Genomic DNA, 14377 nt, shown 5'->3' with positions numbered 1-14377 from the left:
AACACCTTGGAATGACTGACTAGGCAGCCAATGAAGAGCACACTCCCTCTACTTCTCACTGATATTCACTCAGTTCCTAGAGAGGCCATGTCCGCTAGCACCCCTTGGCCTTCGTTAGGCTATGCCCTCCTCTAGTAAAGCTCCCTGAGGCTTTACCAGCATGGCCAGCACCTTCTCTTCTATCAGGCCTCAATTTACTTTCCTCCTTGCAGAAGCCTGTCACAATCTCCATATAGACAGCCCACACACTTGGTGACTTTTTATCTTAAGCACTTGTTCATTTTTAATCATAATTGCATGTGTCTTTGATGCGCACCAGCACATAAGCTTCATGACAAAAGAGGATGCTGCTGCCCGTGCCGGGCACTTAACAGAAACTTACTGACTCACTCACTGACTGACTAATTCACTGAATGAATGCATGAATGAATAAATGAATGAACAAACGAAGCCATTCCACAATTTCACCAATGAAATGAATATTCACTAGTGGCTTTTGTTACTGGATATTGTAACAGGAGTTGTATATACATATATACATATATATATATGTGTGTGTGTGTGTGTGTGTGTGTGTGTATGGTATGACATATGATCTATGAAATTTTTATATTATATATAACTATAAATAGTTATATATTAAATATCAATATATTTTATATCTATGCAAGGTATATATATGTGTACATTTATTTATACAATAGTAAACAGAATATATCTTCTATATGTCTTATAACCTCCATAAAACATTAATACTTATATTTAATTTGTTCTAAGCCTCGATCTTCTTATAGGATAGGCATTATCATCAGCTTGTTGCAGCTGAGGAAATGCCAACACAGAGGTCAAATAGCTTTCAAGGTCATACAGCTAATGAATGGCAGCTGCTTGTTACCAACAATCAAGGCAAGTAGAGAACTGGAGAACTAATCTCAGATCCAGGATTTAACAGTGTCCACACACTCCTGGCATGGGACACCTAGAGATGTGGTAATAGAAACAGGCTCATTTTCTTTCCCCCTGTCTGTGTCTAGCTCCACTGAGTCAGTGCCCTAGCCACCCCCATGCTTTCAAGGGCAGCTCTTGGGAAGCCTTTCTTCTCCCAGGGCTAATGGGCATCTCACAGGATGTGCCCTTCCAGGAAGAAGGAGCATTTGCTGAGGGTCTCTGTTTCTTCTGGGATTAATCTGCCTTGAAGTAAATGTGAAGCTCCATTTCCCACTTGCAATGAAACAGGGCAGAGATGAAGCCCCAGCCATGGTCCCTGATTCCAGTGCCCAGCAGAGCAGGAATGTCCCACCAGGCAATCACCTTCTTGTTTCCCAGAGAGTGGCTTCTCTGCATGTCAGTGCTTCAAGCTGGGTCTGGTGACCAAGAGACACTTATGAGCTCCTGGGTCTGCTTTTCTCTGCTAAGCACAATGCTCTAACAGAGGAATAGACATTTGACTTTGCAACACAGCATCATCATCTACAGATGTGTGTGGCCACATTCACAGCTATTCTGTGATGCATGCTGTAAGCAGACCACAGGTTGGACACGTCTGTAAGGACTTCATCTATCTTGCAGCAGGGATATCTTATCCTTTCAGGTTTAGGCCACTTGCCATTTACAGATGCCAAGCCAGAGTGAGTTGATGACAGAACAATCAGTCTCTTTCAATCTACCCAGACCCACTGAAAGATAGAGGACTTTAAATTCTTTTTGGTGAAAAACTTCCTTTATCTGCAGAAGGTGGCAGTCCCTTGGATACTTTCTAGCAATGAGTCACTTGGGGAAGCCCATAGACAGTGACAGGGTGCTCATTTACATCAGATCCATTAGGAGGCTCTGAGAGGCCAGCACTCACAGAGAGAAAGGAAAAAATAGTAATATTTAAGTGCCCATGTATTTTTGCTGAAGAAAACAAGTTTAGGAACCCCCAAAGCCAAGCATCTCCAAGAGTTTAAACGGTGCCATATTTCAGATTGAGGTAGAAGAGATTGTGGTCTGACCTCTCCAAGGCATCAGCCAAGGGTGGTACAAGCTTGAAAGAAGACCAGAATGTTATCAGTCAAGAGCCCTGAGATATGACTATCAATACAACCAAGGATTCTGTGTCAAAAACCTGGCTCTGTACCAAATGCCTACCACCTTCCAGAGAGAGCATCCTGCCCATTTCCTATACAGATGTAGCCTCAGATCTCCCCATCTGTCTTTGCTCAACATCATAAAGACCCTCCATTCCTCAAGGAGCAGGATTTGTTCACAGGGTGTCTCAGCTTTCTTCACACTGCTTATGTGGGTCTCCCAACTTTTAAATTTGTATTAATCTGTATGTGTCTGTGTGTGTGTGTGCATGTCCATGTGCCCATGGACACATGTGTATGTGCACTTGGACACCAGAGATAGACATCAGATGTTTTCCTCTATCAGTTTCTAACTTACATTTTGGGACAGTGGCTCTTACTGAACCTGGAAGTCACTGATTTAGCTAAACTAGGTGGCCAGCAAGACCCAGGGACCCTCCTATCTCTACCTCCCCAGCACTGGGATTATAAGGACACACAATCACACCTGGCCTCCATTTTTAAGGTTGTTTTTTTATGTGTATATGTATGTTTGTGTATCTGTGCCTGTAAGTGAGTGCATTTTAAACAGTCCAGAACAGGATGTCCTTGGATTCCTGGAGTCTGGAGTAAGCAATTGTTTGTGAGCCACCCAACATGGGTAGATGGGAACCGAACTCAGGTCCTCTGAATGAGCACTCTTAAAGAATAAGTCTTCTTTCCAGCACCAACACTTGCCATTTTCAAATGCGTTCTAGGGCTCCTTATGCTTATGAGAAGGAGTCATCTCCCAGCCCTGACATGTTGGTACAGCATGTCCTGGACTTGGCCCTGTGCTTTGTAGACTCCTCAATAGCATCCCCCATCTCCAACCACCAGATGCCACCAGTCCCTCTCCCCTATCATGACAGTCAAAAATATCTCCAGACTCCACCAAATGTCACCTGGGGAGCAAAAATCAATGGACCCCATCGTCAAACCTCTGATAAGAGTCAGGTGAGGGAGAGTAGCAAGCGAGAAATTTCTCACTGGAATTGCTTGAGAGCTCCAGGTATGGGATCTTGAGCCTCACTTCTGAAATTAGGTTAATTACAATCAACTCTCAATTACCCAGGGGCCAATTATCTACATTACCCCAGCCCCCCCACACACACATACTACCTGCGTTCCACCCAACTTGCCATTCACAGTGGCTGGCACACCAGGGAAGAAGGATGCAGACTGAGCATGCAGACTCAGAGGGAGGTTGGGTTGTTTGTTTTCTTTAGCTGGAAGACCTAAGCTTGTTAAAATGCAGGCTTCTTGCATCTGGCAGTGTTTTTATGCTACCCAGATTCCCCTGACCCTGGAAGAGGAGACACTAAAGAGAGATGGAGATTCTTCCTCCTTTTCTACAGGCAAAGAAAGTTCTAATGTAGCTTCTTTCCCTGAAAGCACCAGCCTGTGCCTCCTTCCAGCAGAGATGAGTAGTCAGGTCTCTTCTTGGAGACCAGACCAGACAGAATGTCACAATATATGAGGGCACAGAAGGAGTGAGCGCTAATCTTATTTTTAAAACTAAAAAGACTAAATCCAGCTCCTTCCCTTTGCCTCCAGCCCTGACTTCTTCTCCCTCTTAGATAATGGAACCTCTAGCCAGGGCAATAACCACTCACCTTTCCCACCACTCTTCACCCAGTGCACAAGACCACACACCCAAACTCCCCAAAAAATCTTCTCAATAAAATACTTGTCACTGACTCTAATTACCACCTTCATTCTTGTCTGGGACTCAGACCCATGAACTCAGGGAAATTGTCTCTGTGTTGGTCACTCATATCCCTATCTCAGGGCACATCACAGACAGGTGTTGGAAGAACCTGTTGAATGAAGGCGCAAACAAGCAAATCTCATTTCACCACCGAAGGACATTTCCAATGTTGGCTCCTCCCTTGGATTTCTTTTCTTCTTGAGACAGTCTGATGTATCCTAGGCTGGCTTCTAACTTGCTATCTAGCTGAGGATGACCTCAAACTTCTGATCCTTCTGCCTCGACCTTCCAAGTGAGAGCTGTTACCTTGTGTTGTCACCATGCCTGATGAGTCCTCTCTTGAAGTATATCTTCCCTTTGGCTGCTGGTTTTCCTGCCTGAGATCTCCACTTCAGTATCCTTTATTTATTTTTATCCTCACATGAGTTGTACATATTCATGGGGCTCAGTGTGTTATTTCCATGCATTTGTATGGTGTGCACTGACCAAATCCAACCTCCCAGTTTCTCCTTATTTTCCAGTAGTCTTCTTAGTCTGAAGCAATCACTGTCATACTCACCGTTACCCCAGCACATGCCTGGCATGTCTATTTCTCCAACACCCCCATCAGCAGCTCTCTGGAGTCTGCCCAGGCCCCTTTCTTTTTCTAATTCAACCACTCTTTTCCTAGCTCACCTCTTTGATCTGCTTAACCTTAGTCACACCCTAGACAGGGCAGTCTGTCTGTTCTACTCTACACCCTTTCCTGCATCATTTGTCTCTAAGAACACCTGGGGCATCTTCAGGAGAACTTACTCCAACCTGTATTGAGTATGGAAAGTAACCCAAAGTTGGCTAATCATAACCTCCCATCCCCCAAGACCGGGACTGGGTGGATGACTGGGTTAAAGGATGAGCAGTAGTAACCAAAGACTGGCCAGTCAGAGCCCCCACCCCCATGCCCTTGGCCTAGATGACTGGTTCAGGGATTTTCAAGTGATCCAATATAAGACGGAGCAAGTCTGGTCCAGGATTTGCCTGGCTGGTGATAAGAGGCCCTCCCTTTTCACTGATCTCAAAGGAAAGGGCATTTGCTCATCTTGCCTCCATGTGGAGAAACTATACCTGGGAGTGTGATTCAGCCAGCTCCCAAAAGTGAAAAATGAATAAGAGAAGAGAGAGATCCAAAGATCAGCATTTCCTGCAGGCCCTGGGGTTTCATTATGCTTGAAGGACTCAATAGTTTTCTATTAAATGATCCAATATTCTGCTTATGATAGTTTTGAGTGTGTTCCACATAACCAGCCACCTCAGAAAGGGCACTGACTGCCATGTCACCAGGCCTGAGTCAACACAAACTATTATACCACATAGCCACGTATTCGTGAACATTTTCATTTACCACATGGACACGATGTCAGGACTGTATCTCTGAACCCAAATCTGGCCTGATGAGAGGCACTACTCTCTCCACCATAGGCAACACCCATGTCGCTCTCACCCCAGACAGTAGATCAGTCCCCCAAGGATAATCCTATTACAGTGTTCATTCCCTCAGCTCCAACCACACCCTGATACAGAAAAGAAAGATCTAGATGACTCGATGGAGAAACTCTCAACAGACATACACCATCAGTTCCTTCCCTCATGGCCGTGTACACCATTCCACAGCTGAAAGGTAGCATCCGTCCCTCTTCTCTCCCTGCATCTGGCCTTCCTTGGTGATCAGTTTTCTCCCGCAAAATGCAGTGGCCATGATGGTCTAGAATTCTGAAGCCAGCTTACAAGCCTCAGAGCTTTCACTGTCCTGGAAGGAATTATGTTTCTCTAAGGAAGCCATGGTGTGAGGAAGCTTAGGGAGCAGAGGAGTAATGTAGAGACAATGTAATGTCATCTTGTTTCCAGCTGTTCTAGACCGCCCAACCTAATGCAGCCATTGAACAGAAGAGTTGTTCTTGAACACATTCATTCGAACATGGTGTGGGGGAAACCAAGGTTTTAGCTATGAGAATTCATTAAGTTTTGCCAGTCATTTTTGCCTTTGGCCCACCCCAGCTGAAATTCCAAACAAAGAGTACTGAGGCATCTTGCCACCATGTCTGTCTAATTCACGCCCCAGACTTATGAACACCTAAAAAGCACTGTTGGTATGTGTCATTATGTATTTGTTTTGATTTTTGTTTTGATACATGATCTCAATAATTTTCTGGGCTAGCCTGGTGTTCTTGCCTCAGCATCCTGAATACTGGACTTAAAGGTATATGCCACCATGTTCAGCTAGGCAACTAGGTTTGGGGGTCATTTGTTATGAATTGAAGGTACCTGAACCACTTGGTTATTGCCTATCTTTGCCAAATTATTCATGAGCTCATTAAATATCAGAACCTTCTCTCCAAAGTGGCCATGGACAGAAACACCTCTCTGTCAGCTAAAATGAAGCTATGCATCTGCCTGTCTTCCTCCACTACTGTATTCCAGCCTCCGGGCCTCTGCATAGTGTTTGGTGCTAAGATATCAGCATGTATCTGATGAACAAATGAATCTGATTCTGACCTCCATGAGCGCACTCCAGGAAGTGTAGACCTGGCAGCGATTTCAGGGATCCATGGAAGGAAAGCAGCCCTGCAAGTGTTACTGTAATAATCCTGACAGGTTCCAAGCCTAGTGATCATTAACCATCCCCAGGAGTGCTAGTTAGTGAGCACAGAAGAAAGCCCCCTCCTCGGGGTTGGGAGCGCCTTGCCCTGGTGGCATTTGGCTTCAAACTGAACCCACAGTGCCTTCTCACAGAGCCAATCTGTCTATAAAATTGGTGGTTTCTATAGAAACAGAGACTCTGTAGTAAGTGAAGGGAAATTGTACATTCTGCCAGCGTACAGAGATCAATCCTGTTCTTAGACGGGGCCAGGGCTCTTTCACGCTTTATTTTTGAGCATCTCAACTTTCATTTCCACCCCAGCCGTCTTATCTCATATTTATGAAGCTTGTACACTGGTAATCGGCTCCCTTCTAGCCCAGCTACTTCGTTAGCTGTGACCACAGGCAGGAGTCTACAGGAGCAGCACGGAATCCCCAGCATCCTCTCATGGGATGAGTAGTACCAAATCCCAACCTCAGAGGCAGAGCTGGGATCTCCCCTGTCCCAGGGTGGCCCTGCAATGACAGACACAAGGAATGACCCAGTATCCCCTAGCTGAATACTATAAAAATCTACTCGGTAATCCAGTACTTGTTCAATACACCATAACTTAGCTTTAGGCAGTAACCAAGCTCTTCAATATTAATATATCTGCAACCTCTGGTTTACACCTTAAAGTGCACATAACTTCTAACAGGCAAGGAGTTGTATCTGAATTACTCAGGCTGTTTCTGATCATCTACAGAAAAAAACATGAGAAAAAGCACAGGTTGCATTTTAATATTTTAGATGAGGGTTCAAATTTTAAAACACTCATTAACTCATGAAGTGTCTACTTTTATCTTGATTCACTCTTAAAATGAGATATAATGCTGTATTTACTTCATCTAAGATCAATTTCATAGTACTCACTGAATCTGACCTAGGGGCATCAGATGCCATTTGCCTTTTTCCTGCTCTGAAAAATGACTAGTTGGATAGATGAGAGAATGAAGGATGGATGAATGGATAAACAGACAGAAATAAACTATGTATGGGTGAACAAGTGATGTATAGATGGATGGGGGATGGATGGACACAAGGATGGATGGATAGATGGATGGATGGATGATTATGAATTATGTTTGTGTGAACAAGTGATGAATATGTTGATGGAGGCAGATGAATTCATGAATAGATGGATGAACAGTCAATGAGTAGATGCATTACTTTATGATAAACAATTCGTTAGATGAATGGGTGGGTGGATAAATACATGGATGGACAGATACATATATAATAATTAATTATTGGTGTATGTATGGGTGATACATGGGCAGATGGAGAGAGAGAGAGAAGGGTGATTAGTAGATAAATGAATGTATAGATGGATAAGTGGGTGGATGGATAAATGGAAAAGGACAAAAAAGAATAGTACATGAGTAAATGATAGGCAATTTACCAGCCATAATAATGTTCTAAAATTAACTGCCTATCCATTTATCTTGCCTGGTATTCTTACATGCATACCATGTGTCAGGCATGCTGCTGGACAATAGGGATACACAGTAGCTATGAGAGATAAAGTTCCAATCCTCAATGAGCTAATATTTCAATACTTTTGGACTATGAACAGACTTCAAAAGCAAGAGCAGATGTCGGGTAAGTACACCATCTATCCATGGTCCAGGTCTAAGATAGCAGTAGTGAAAAGAAGGAGACAAAGGAAGACTCAAAAGGACCATCAGGCATCAATGTATGCTTGAGTCACTTAGCCCAGAGTCTACATCTTCATTCAACCATTTCCTGGCTGTGTGAACCTCTGTTTCCCCAGCAGCAAGTCAGCACTTGCCTCCCATAGTTGTACTGGGAAATACATGAGATGGTGCAGATAAAAAAGCCAGACACATGACCTGACCAAGAAAATATTTTTAACACCAAACCTCCATTTCAGGAGAAGATACCAACACCCTGGTTCCAGCCTTGAAGTATAAGCATTGGGTGCTATTAGGGCTGCAGAGGAGGAAGATGATCAAGAGAAAAGACACAGCAGGGACACCCAAACATCCATAACTTTCCCAAGGATTTGACCAAGCTTGCCCAAGCCTACTTCACACCATGGTTGAGCCCATCTGTCATGCCACCCACCTGCCTAGGAAAACCACAGCCAAGCCTGGACCCCACCCATCCTGCCTTGAACAAGGCTACATGAACCAAAGAATTCAACACACACCCTTTTCTATCAGAACCATCTCTTCCCTGTGTTGCCACAAAGCAAAAGAACAAGAACAAAAATTGCTGAGCAAAATTCTACATAGAACAGTATAGAAGTCAAAATCAAGAGCCAGGAACAACTACTTAGTCTGGTCTTAAATTTTGCTTGGCTACTTAGCCCCGTCTCCTTGGGCAACCTACTTGTATCTTTCAGCTCCTTGTCTGAAAAATGGGGACATAATACCTTCCCTGGGCTTAGAAAGATAACTAAGGTGTTTGATTATGTAATATGCTTGGGAAAACAGTCAGGATATATCAAGCAGTGTGCAAATCAGGACTTTGGTCTAATTATTAACACTAAGTACCCAGCATGCTCAAGCTACTCACTGAGTACAGAAAGTCAGCTCCACATGACCATCCTGAGGAGGTGGTACAGCATAGAGTGTGCACAACTAGATCTTCTAGCTGTGTCATCTGGGACTTAAACCTCTCTAAGGCTCTCTTTCCCACCTTGAAAATGGGCACAAGGGTACTAACAGCAGCAGCTAGTACGTGAGATTTTGATGCTTTATTTTATCTTGTTTTCTTGTTAATGTTTGCTTGTAAAATGTCTTGGAATGGATAAGCAATCTTTTTGTGGTCACATATCTAAAATCAGGAAAGCTGTGACCAGCGAATTTAATTCCCCTCTCTAAGGGGAAAAACATCACCCCTGCCAGGCAGTGACCTCCTTGGATGGAAGTACCAACCTTGGGAAACATATGGGTCTGTGAGATGCTACAGGTGCTCTGGGACCTCTCTGAAACTCTCTTGATTATGATAACATCACCTAGACAGAGGCACTCATGACTGCATGTTCTTGAAGCCACCATGTCAAAGTTTATGAGTCTCAGCAGGACCAAATGAAACGGATTGAACTCATAAGAGATTGCTGTGTGACCTATATTCCAAGGTACTGATTTCCCAGCAGACCCTGCAAACTGACCACATATGCATGTATCTGACCAGAAACTTCTTCCCTAGGGAGAATTATTAAGAAGTACATCATGATGAGGGCATTGCTTCATGAGGAGATAACAAAGGAAAAACTGGCAGAAAACCTAGGTAAGAAATCCTGGCTGACTCTCTGGACCCTAGTTGAAAAGGAAGCAGTGTGTTGATATGACAACTTATGGTCTTCAGTGTCATCTATGGTTAAACTATTATACAACATGCAAATTTACCTACTGGACAGCCCAGTCACCGTGCAAATTTCAGAGTGGTGAGTGGCACATGGTGTCCACAATGACAGCAGCACCAAGTACGTAAAGGATGCACAGTCAGATGTGTGTTTAAGTCCTTGGCCATCTGCAGGCACCTGAGTGTAAGAACAAGGGGTGGGGGCAGAATATCTTCCCTCCTCCAAGGTAAACTAGCAAATGCATAGAGGAGCTATTACCTCCCCGAATCTGGCTGACTGTCTCAAGGTCCCATGCTCTAAGTGACAACAGGACACTTCCATCTGGAGAAGCTTTGTCCAAGAAGTCCTTGGGACTACAATATTAGAAAACAAAATAGCAAGGTAAGGCAGACTGGAGGAGAAAGAAGATGATGGCGGAATGAGGAGAAGGAAGGCAGGAAAGCAGGGAAGAGGGGAGGACAGAAGGGTGAGGATAGAGAAGTGGAGAAAGGCAAGTGTGGACAATGTGCATTTAAGAGCCACTGAAAACTCTATCCCCCTCTTGGCAATTCACAGTGCATGCTGTCCTATTAGTCATATTAATGATGATCATTAACAGTGAGCATTTACTGTGTACCAGATACTGTTTCACAAGCTCTGCTATATTAACACGGTTAATCCTGACCACAGCCCTATAGGGCACAGCAGCAGGAATGGCTTGGTAGTTTAGGTTCGTAAACTTAGAAGGAACTAAACAAGGTGAACCCTGAGAGGCTCTTCCTTAAAAGCCTGCAGTGGGAGGGTTTCCCACAGCAATCTCTAACATTGGACTCTTCGCTCTCACAAGTGACTTTGAAGTAAGTTATGAAAGTAGTTTTAGAAAAATGTTGGCATCACCTAACTCCATACTCAAGACCTTCCAAACTGCCCAAGATGTCATGGACCAAACACATAACAGTGATTATTCTGATGATGTTAATACCTCTTTCTAATAGCAATTCTCTTCTACTAATGTTCTTCCCATGGTGAAAAGACTATCATATCATCCCATTTACCAAATGATGAAGCTGGGGCTCCCTAAAATAAGCTGCCTGTAATTCCCAATCCACAGCCGCAGTGGTAGCCTGGGAAGCAAGGCCAAGAGACCAAGATAGAACATTCTTGTTGGCTTTACTGTGAGGGGCAGGGAAAGTGCGGGCAGAGAAGCAAGCTAAGGAAGGGAGGAGAGTAGACCAAAGCTGGCACATTTCCAAACACGCTCAGCTCACACTTTCACACCAGACTATAGCGCCTACTATGACAGAGGCAATAGGGACTGTGCCAAACGTTGGTCTCCTCCCCCAAGAAGTGGCCAAAAAAGATGTTTATTGCTAAGGATTCTACTTTGAGCAAAGAACCAAGGGCAAAGGAATAGGTGGGGCCCAGGATGACAAACCAGCTAAGACCAGGATACCCACCTCTATGGGTCCAAGGCACTGCTCCTTCATTCTGTGGCCAGAGGCGTTTGGCTTCATATCCACTTAGTATCTAAGGTACCTTTACTTAAGCCACCCAAGAAAACACACCTTCCAGGCTACATCCCAGTGCTAATGTGCACATTTATAATAAGGTCTCTTCCCAACAATGAATTTCAGAAACATCTAGAATGGCATGATGAGCTGCCCTGAGCATACATGCCTAAACTCCCCAACTCATTTCATGGGGAAAAAAATCAAAACCCAGAAGTGATTAACTACAGATCAATGAAACAGAGCAACAAATCCTGTGAAAGGTCAAGTTGTGGTCCACGGAATCACCCAGAGAGCCAACATCATCAGGAACCTTATAAACTCTACATGCTCATCAGCTCTTCTAGGAGTAGGCCCCTTGCATAGAAAATGAAGTTAATTTCTTATAAAACCATAAGAAAAGCAAATTTGTTTTTAATATAATACTTTATGTTGACTTGACACTCAATTTCTTTCTGTGCAACTGAGAAGGCCAACCTTTGTTAATTCCTTCCTGTCCTGGGAAGTTACATGAAAAGGACATCAAAATGTTCTTTTTCTGTTTGGGAATGAGGGCAAACTTCCGATTCTCTCAGTGTAACACTTCCCCTTACTTCGTGCAACCCGAGTTGACATCACATGTAGTGTAATGGAGACAAATGACGCAGGATGAGGGAGGCAATGAAAAAGGAGGTCTCATTTCAAAAGTGACACCCCGTCACTTGGAAAGATTTTCCTTAATGAACCTTCTAACACCTACTGTTCTGGTGCGACATATCAGTCTCTGGAATTTTTTTTTTAAACAAAACTCAGATTTAATTTCCTTTTCCATTAATTAAATTTCATATTAATCTCATCCATTAGAGCCTAATACCTCTCAATTATACATGGAAATCTCAGAGGAAAGTTGGCAATTGAGACTGTCCCAGGATTCCAGGAGTGCCATGCTCAGAATGTCGGCTTTAATTAGGTTTTCATTAATTACTTTTTAATCAATTAATAGTTTGTACTTTTGGCCTAATACTGGTGATCTCTATATCACAATTTCTTAAGTGACACCTCATTTATTGCACTCAGTCAAGCAAGGGGCCCAAAAGGAGTTCAAGAATAAACGCAGCAGGCAGTCTCTGTATCTCACATACAAATTACATGGCATCCTTTTCCAGGGTAGGTTTCATCCCCAAATGAGAATCCTGAGAATCTCAGGGTGGGTGAAGAGATGGAGGGAAGAGCAAGAAGGAGTGAAAGGGAAAACCAGTACATAAATGTGTCTGGTCCCACCTTAACTAGCCCTCCTGCAGACGGGAGCACTGTAGCCTTTTAACATCACAGAACACTATGCAGAACATTTGTCTTGCCTGCACCTAGCCACTGGCATCTCCTCCCACCCCTTTTCTAAGGAACACATAATGAATCATCCGCACCGGGCTACTCTTCAGATAGAAAAGGACTTTTATTAATGATTACACTGAAGAACAACACACCCAGAACAGAGTGTTGTCAGCACATGAGAATATATTACCACCTCCCACCCCCAGCCTCAGGCTACCAGGGCAAGCTCTATCCTCCAGTGCCTGGAAACTGATAAATTTCCTCCAAAGAGAGAGCCACCCTTTGCAGGGGCAGATCTCCGTTTGCTGCCTGTTTTAGATCTGATGTGTCCCTCACAGGCATGTTTTGAATACCTGGCCCACAGTTGGTGATGCTATTTAGGGACACCATAGAAACTTTGGGAAGTAAGACCTGGCTAGAGGAAGGTGTCACCAAGGATAGATCCTTTCAGGATGTATTATCCCTGGCTGCTTCATGTCTCACTCCTTGTTTTCTTCTGTGCGGTGACATCAATGTTCTCCTTTGTCACATGCTTATGTCAGGACAATGTTCGGCCCATGTAACCATTGACTGAACCCTCTGAGACCAGGGGTCAAAATAAATCTATCCCCCTATCAAAGTCTGTGTGTCACAGTGACACCATAGAAAGGCATACACTGCCTCACCCAGCCTGGGGTTTCCCTGGAGAGACCAATGCACATCGCTAATACTGTGAAGACGGTGCAGTCTCCGCCTCCTGAACACTCTCCAGGTCCCTGTATTTGAACTTAAATTAGACAACCACAATCACTCAGTTACATTTCCCATCTGTACTATAGACTGGATAATTTATGAGATTGATATGCTACCTAATGTACTAACGAGGCACCTTGAATGGTTTATAAATAATAGAAATACAGCACTCTAAGGTCTGAATCTTGCAAGTACAAGATCAAGGTGCTGAGCAATTCATTGTCTAGAAAGAGTCTGTCCTCAGCTTCCAGTGTGGTATCTTCTTGTTGCATTACCACACAGTGGAAGAGGAAGAGGAGGACCAAACCTGTCCCCTCAAGCCACTCCTCTGATAAGGGTACCACCCACAGATAGCACTATGACCACACCTCTTAGTTTAGGGGACTAGAATTTTAGAGGGAATAGACATTCAAACATTATCAACAGAGATAAGAAAAATAACTCCTTTAGTTCCGTTAATAGAAAAGTTCCTTCATGTATATGTAGTCACCAAAATGTGTCTGTCACTATTTTTGCCACCAGTATTATATCACAGTAACATGTATTCATATATGCGCGCACACTCACACCCTGGAACACACTGCAGCTGTACCTGTGACACATGATGTCACAAGTAACACCTGAGCAGAGGATAAAGAGTACCCCAAATAATCCATTTATTTGTTGTGAGAGAACACACAAAGACAGATAGAACCATCTCCACTTATAAATCATAAAAAAATTAAAAGTTTATCTAATACAGGGCCCAGGATGATATATTTTTAAATTAAGAAAAAACAAAAGTGAATAATGAAGAGAAATATACTTTTCTAAGAAAATGATTGCCTGTATGAAATGCCATTAGATTTTAGACAACCTGCTTTGTATTCTTCAGAAATTCAAGGAAATTTGGTTTCCATGAAATAAAGGAGTGTGGTGGGGGTGGGGTGGGGTGGGGGGTGCTTCTTTAAAAAAAACAGATAAACAGATAAAAAGAGAACTGGTTTTAAAAGCTAAGAAAAGACTCAACGATAGGCAATTAAAGAAAAATTCAGTGATGAAAAAGAGAAGTTTAATATA

At 43.4% G+C, this 14377-nt stretch overlaps 1 protein-coding gene across 8 annotated transcripts in view; it reads right to left on the bottom strand.

Moving 5' to 3' along the window:
- Window positions 1-14377, bottom strand: part of Ptprt (protein tyrosine phosphatase receptor type T) — a 1096883-nt gene that overhangs the window by 862598 nt on the left and 219908 nt on the right. The gene's annotated exons all lie outside the window — the stretch shown is intronic.

Source organism: Peromyscus maniculatus, chromosome 4, assembly GCF_049852395.1.
Source record: "Peromyscus maniculatus bairdii isolate BWxNUB_F1_BW_parent chromosome 4, HU_Pman_BW_mat_3.1, whole genome shotgun sequence".
Taxonomy (NCBI): domain Eukaryota; kingdom Metazoa; phylum Chordata; class Mammalia; order Rodentia; family Cricetidae; genus Peromyscus; species Peromyscus maniculatus.
Note: the sequence above shows the minus strand (reverse complement) of the source record. Positions and strands in the feature narration are given on the sequence as shown.